Raw genomic sequence first — 6,482 nt, 5'->3', positions numbered from 1 at the left:
TTCAACCCATACAAAGCCTTGTTACATTTGCACACTTTGTCCTCTTGTCCTTTTATGACAAAACCGCGAGGCTGCGTTACATAAACTTCCTCAAATATGTCACCATTCAAGAAAGCAGTAACAATGCCTGATTGATGTACATCCCAACCAAAATGAGCTGCCAATGCACATAGAAAACACACAGTAGTCATACGACAAGTGGGAACAAAAGTCTCTTCATAATCTATGCCTTTTTGTTGTGCATAACCCTTTGCAACAAGTCGAGCCTTATGGCGATCGATCTCACCATTCGGCTTGCGTTTCAACTTGTAAACCCACTTCGTACCAATGGCCTTTTTTCCAAGAGGCAAATCACATAAAGTCCATGTGTCATTTTCTACAAGTACATCATATTCTGATTGCATGGCAGCCATCCAATTTTTTGAATTCTGTGCTTCATCAAAATACAGAGGCTCCTCAACATCATGTAAGCTAGACACAACCAAATCATAACAATGTGATGCATAAGATGCATGGCGAGAGCCTGAACGAGTACGACTAGACAAAGGTGCATCCAATTTACTGTCACACAAAGTGTGAACCAGCCATTTTGGCATACCTCTAGCCTCCTCATTTTCAGCTCTTTCCTCATCAAGTACATCATGTACATCTACATCAGTAATAGGCTGATCTAAAACATTTTCAGAAACCCCCATAGGTTGTACATTTTCCTCATTGGAACTTACATTCGTATTTTCACCACTTAAAGAGGCAACAAAGTGTCATAAATGTCCTGTGAGCTTACATTACTGTCTCTAGTACATGACAGCAAGGGCCGAACAGAATCTTCCACAAACACTACATCCCGAGAAACCAGAATACGTTTTGTTTACGGATGATACAAGCTGTAACCTTTGCTTTCAACACTATAACCAACAAAAATACATTTGACAGCCTTATCATCCAATTTTCTGCGCTGCACTTGTGGCACCAAAGCATATGCCAAACAGCCAAAAACATGCATGTGCTCAATAGAAGGCTTTCTATCATGCCATGCTTCATATGGAGTAATAGAAATCACATCAGCATCACAGTCTCCTTTCACAGAAGACTCAACAATGGCTGCATTTGTAGTGGAACCATCATTTGCAGTGGAACCACCCTCTTTCTTCTTAGCCTCTTTGGCCTTCAACTTAGGACACGACTTGATCAAGTGATCATTAGCCTTGCAATAATGGCAACGCATCTTCTTTTTTCCCTTATCACCAGAATTGCCAGATGAAGTGCTGCCATCAGAAGCATTAGGAAAAGAAGTTTTACCACTCGCAGCAGAACCATAAGAAGTGGTTGCATTGTTGTTACCACCCTTTCTTTGAGAAGCAATAAAAGCCTGTTCAACTGCACGCTGTCTAGTCTTGTTTTTCTGGAAAGCGACTCTTGCAACAGCAATGTGCATAATGCATCAAACTTGACAACTTCTGGATTTCCTTGGGTCATAAGTCTCCAAGTACTAGCAAAAGTCTGGTAAGAATCTGGTAAGGCATCAAGAACAGTCTGCACAAGGGAACTATCTCAAATGACTTCACCTGCAGAAATAAGCTGCTCATTGATATCTTTGACACTAGCAAGGAAAGTGTCCATGTCATCTTCCTCATGCGTAATCTTCGACTCCAACTCTTTATGCAGGAAAGCAATTTTAGCCTCATTGCGGCTTGCATAAAGACCAACTAGAATATCCCACGCCTGTTTTGCAAATTTCTCTGAACGGATGTGAGGAACAATGGTGAGCTTCACAGAAAATGAAATCAAAGCATGAGCTTGCGCATCCTTTACATCCCAATGAGCTTGTTCTGCCGTAGGAAAAACAACTCTAACAACAGCAAGACCTGCAACATCCTGAACATCGCCTACATCCTCAGAACCAGGACGTACATCAATGCCCTGCACAATGTTCAAGACGCCCTTTGACACAAGAACATGTTGCACCATATAAGCCCACATAGGGTAGTTGTCCCCATCCAACTTGCCCTCAGCAACAAACATCTTGAACACATCTGTGTTGTTGTTGTCAGCCATGGTAAATGCTGCACCTGATGTAAAAACTGCCCAAAAATAGGAGAAATAGAGCGGAAACAACACGTGCTATATAGCACAAACCATAGAAGACTATAAGGCACCTGTTATGCAGAAAACGGCACTAACAAAAATTCTGCACAAAATGACGAAATTGCCTGCGCATACCTGCTTGTAGTGGAAACGGAGGCCGAAATGAGCCCAAATCGAAAATCTGAGTAGACCAAGCTCTATGAGTATTCCTGAAGTATATGTCGACCTGCGAACGCTCGCCAAAGCTCATTGAAATCGGAGAAAGTGAGCAGGCGTGTATTGGAGCAATTGGTGACTAAGCCGGGGAGGACGCAACCTGCTTTGATACCAATTGTTGGAATTAGGGTTGCAGAGAAACACACACAGCTTGGAGAAGACGAAGGAAGCTCAAGGCACACAATAGAGAGTGTATTACTTAGTGTGCACTGGAAAAATAGATAGCCCTAGAGTGATTGGCGTATATACAATGCTCGGGGAAAAAACCTCCTAAAGGGGGAAAAAATGCCCCGGCGGTCCTAGTGTGTTCACACACATCACTACCACATGTATATGGTAACAGCAGCGTGCCACTGCCTCAAGAAAGGCACAAAGGGTGCTAATTTGCGGCTAGCTCCTAGCGTTACGGGCACCAGCTCTACCACAACTGATGCGTTCTCTCCTTATATACACAATGTGGCCTTGATGTCTCATTTTCCTTCCGTAGGAAAAGTCACCCAATGTTCGTAAGCCTTCAACTCTCATAGACCTCAAGCCTTCAACTCTTATTCTCAAACCTCCCACAACTTGTGTGCGCATTGGGACCCATGGTGAGCCTGAGAGGAAGAAGCATGATGGATGCAGCCAGTTGAGACCTTGGTTCGTTGCAAGTGTCCACTCTCTCTCTCTCTCTCTCTCTCTCTCTCTCTCTCTCTCTCTCTCTCTCTCTCTCTCTCTCTCTCTCCATGTGTGTGTACACATGAGCGCACACACACGCCACAATTATAAACCTCTTCATGTGAGCCTACGATGGAGCTCTTGGGTAAATGATCCTTCCACCAATGAGAGAGAGACCAAGTCAAACAATAAACCTCTTCATGTGACATATGATGGAGCTCTTGGGTAAACCTCTTCATGTGACATACAATGCGGCACACTTTTATGCGTGGATCTTTAAAACCCAACACATACCTCTAGACTCCGACTTTGTTAATAAGAGCTAGGGTAATAATGTTGTGCATACATTGAAAGTTGGGGAGCCGCAGTAGCTAGTTGGTTGTTGCGTTTTAAATGGGGGGGAGAGAGAGAGAGAGAGAGAGAGAGAGAGAGAGAGAGAGAGAGAGAGAGAGAGAGAGAGAGAGAGAGAGAGAGAGAGAGAGAGAGAGAGAGAGAGAGAGATAGATTATATTATCATCCACGGAGGTCATATATGACCTATGGGACCAAAAAAAAACAAAACATTACAATGGATAGGGTTGTCATATACATCTCAGTTAAGGACTGAGGGTCCAACGGGGGATAAACAAGAAAAGAGAACAAGAAAAAACCTAAGAGGGAGCAAGTGGGAGGGAGGCTGGTTTAGGAGTTCGAAACTCCTGGATGATGGCTTTACCTCCTCGGTACACTGCCCATTTTCCTGCTGCACGTGCTTCTCGTACCTTTTGAAGTTCTACTTTTTTTTGTTTGAGTTGAGCGGGTGTAAGATCTTCCACAAACCAAAATTTAGTGTCTTGGAGAAGCCTTGATTGTTGAAGGAGTGTGATTCGATCCGATTTAGTCTTGAGAGTGAGGATGGCATGGTTGGTTCGATACTCGTGTGTAACTACGGTGATTGCCTCTTCATCCCATTGTATCATGGGGAGTGCCGCTTGAATTAGAGGAAGTGCCTTACCAAATTCGATGTCCCCCTCCCCTTTCCAGCCGCTTGGAAGCCCGCCGATGCGGACATTGAGGGTGATGTCATCTTGCCTTTGTCGTTCGCGTAGCGTAGAAACCACACGGGCTTCAACTTTGTTAGAGATGACCTCTTGCACGTGATTCTTGACAGCCTATGTGAGGGTGGTTTCTACATCTACCTTCGTTTTCTTGAGCTTGGCTTCCATCTGCTCGATCTCTTCTTTCTCGTCTTTCTCCATTGTGGTGAGCCGAAGCTCAATGGCAACAATTCTTTGTTTCAGCTTGTCGTTCTCCTTGCGGAGCCTTTCAACTTCATTTTGGAGGCGGATAGTGCTGTCTAGCTTTGGGGGCGTTGCCACAACCCCGGCGAAGGTAAGTTTGTTGCGGGACGAAGCCCTAGTAGCCATGCTCATGTGATTGTGGCTTCTTGTGGTGTGAATCTGGTTGATGTTAGAGCTCGAGGCTTTTGAGGCCAGCAGAGCCAATCAATGTTGAAAAATCGAATCGATGGCAGGCAAAGCTTCCCTCGCAAAAGACTACCTCTGTGATGCCAGTCGACGCGGCAATGGTGCAGACAGTCGACGCGGCAACGGCAATGGTGCAGAGAGAGAGAGAGAGAGAGAGAGAGAGAGAGAGAGAGAGAGAGAGAGAGAGAGAGAGAGAGAGAGAGAGAGAGAGAGACCCGCATGTCCTCGCAGAGTGTGGGAGAGCGGAGCTTGCTGTACTGCAGACGGGAGGCGAGCTCGTGAGCTTAACGCCCCTCCACAGGCCGCCCTTAATCCTGGGAGGGACACACAAAGAGAGCTAGGGTTTCTTCAAAGCGCAGGAGACTCGCAGAGAGAGAGAGAGAGAGAGAGAGAGAGAGAGAGAGATTTTTAGGAACAATCCCGATTTCCAACTTCCAAGAGACCTCAAAGCTCCAAGGAAGCGTCTTGCACTCAAGACCTATCTTTACTATGTATATTACTTTGTAGTGAACCCATATAACTTATCTACCACATTTAGTTGATAGAAAGGGTTCCCCTCTTCTTATTTGCACACCCAAACACAAGAAAAAAGGACATTTAACGTCGTAGGAATAAAAAAGAAAGAGAGAGGACATGAACTTATAACATCTATATCTATATTCTATATACTTAAAAATGAGGAGTAAAGACGTGTGTTTGCATTTCCATGCAGGGCATGCAACCACGACCTCAATTTCATTGCTAGAGTGGCATGCAACAGCTTCCCTACCCTTCAATTGCGGCCGCAACTGGCCAATACTACCAAAATACCCTCAAAGGATGCCAGGTTTGGCCCTTCTTTGATGCCCCCCCCTCTCTCTCATGCATGTGCGTGTGCAGATAGCCCTTTCAGTCACAAGAGATGTTCATCCACCTACTGAAGAAATGGCTTTGTCCTACGCCCTCTTAACTTCTCTAAATATGGATCTTTAGTGTTTCCTGCATGACTGATTTAAGAGAGTGTCCATAGAGCAAAAAGGTGTCCATAGAGCATGCAGCTAGACGAGGCTAGAGAATCAAAGAGAAGGGGAGGTTGGAGCACCATTACTAGAGGTGGGTTTGATTGATATATAGAAGAAGAATAAGAAGAAGAAGAGAATTTTAGCGTCGTAGGAAACTATCCCAAGAGTGTAGAATTGTAAGAAATCACTACAAGAGGTTGTGTGCTCTTGTGACGCTGTTAGCGACGGAAATACACTGGGTTTTTATAACCCCCCGCGTCACTAAAACCGTCGCTAATAGCGTTGCTACAAGAGCGTCGCTATATGCGACGCTATAGGCGTCGTTATATAGAGACGCTATATAGCGATGCTCATAGCGATGCTCATAGCGACGATTATAGCGACGTTTACACAGAAGTCTATAGCGACGCTCATAGAGACGCTACAAAGCCATAAATAGCGACGGTTATAGCGACGCCCGAGAGAAATTTTTTTTGGTGACAGAGCATTGAATGCCCTGCCACCCATCAAGCATATTGTACTTGATTCACTTTTTAAAAAAAGTGCAAGGGTAGATAATAGACCCAAAATAGTCACCCACAAGACGCATTGTTTGCAAAATTGACAAGCGTAAAATTGACAATTGTACACATCATAGGCAAAATGAATTGATTGGCAAATGTAATAATGACAATTGTACAACATCATAGGCATAAAGAATTGATTGGCAAAATGAACTGCGGTGACAAATGTAATAATATACATGGTTCAAAAAGATGTATAAAATCTGTCTCATGATACATAAGCTATGAGAAACCCTAAACTAATGCTATCTAGCTACGGCTAAACTGATGTCGTCTAGTCAGACGTCTCATCGCGTCCAAGCGGCGTATCTGTCGGATTTTGCAAAAAAAGACAATAAGGCAGCTTTCAGTAAGTATAAACATATAACGACATTTATAAAACAATACAAAAAATAGAAAAGAGTAAACCCTAATACTAACCATGTCGCCGCGAGAACTGAGAATGTCCATCAGGGCGTTTAAGCCCTTCCTGCCTGCGTACTCGCGCTCGTACG

The 6,482-nt window shown here is 44.2% G+C and overlaps 1 pseudogene; it reads right to left on the bottom strand.

The window, feature by feature from the left end:
• Positions 1 to 3,608: 3,608 nt before the first annotated feature.
• Positions 3,609 to 4,370, bottom strand: LOC147448331 (uncharacterized; annotated as a pseudogene).
• Between the last annotated feature and the right edge of the window lie 2,112 nt (positions 4,371 to 6,482).

Source organism: Adiantum capillus-veneris, chromosome 11, assembly GCF_014529385.1.
Source record: "Adiantum capillus-veneris isolate H3 chromosome 11, ASM1452938v2, whole genome shotgun sequence".
Lineage (NCBI taxonomy): Eukaryota > Viridiplantae > Streptophyta > Polypodiopsida > Polypodiales > Pteridaceae > Adiantum > Adiantum capillus-veneris.
The sequence above is the reverse complement of the archived record's forward strand: the minus strand, read 5'-3'. Positions and strand labels throughout refer to the sequence as shown.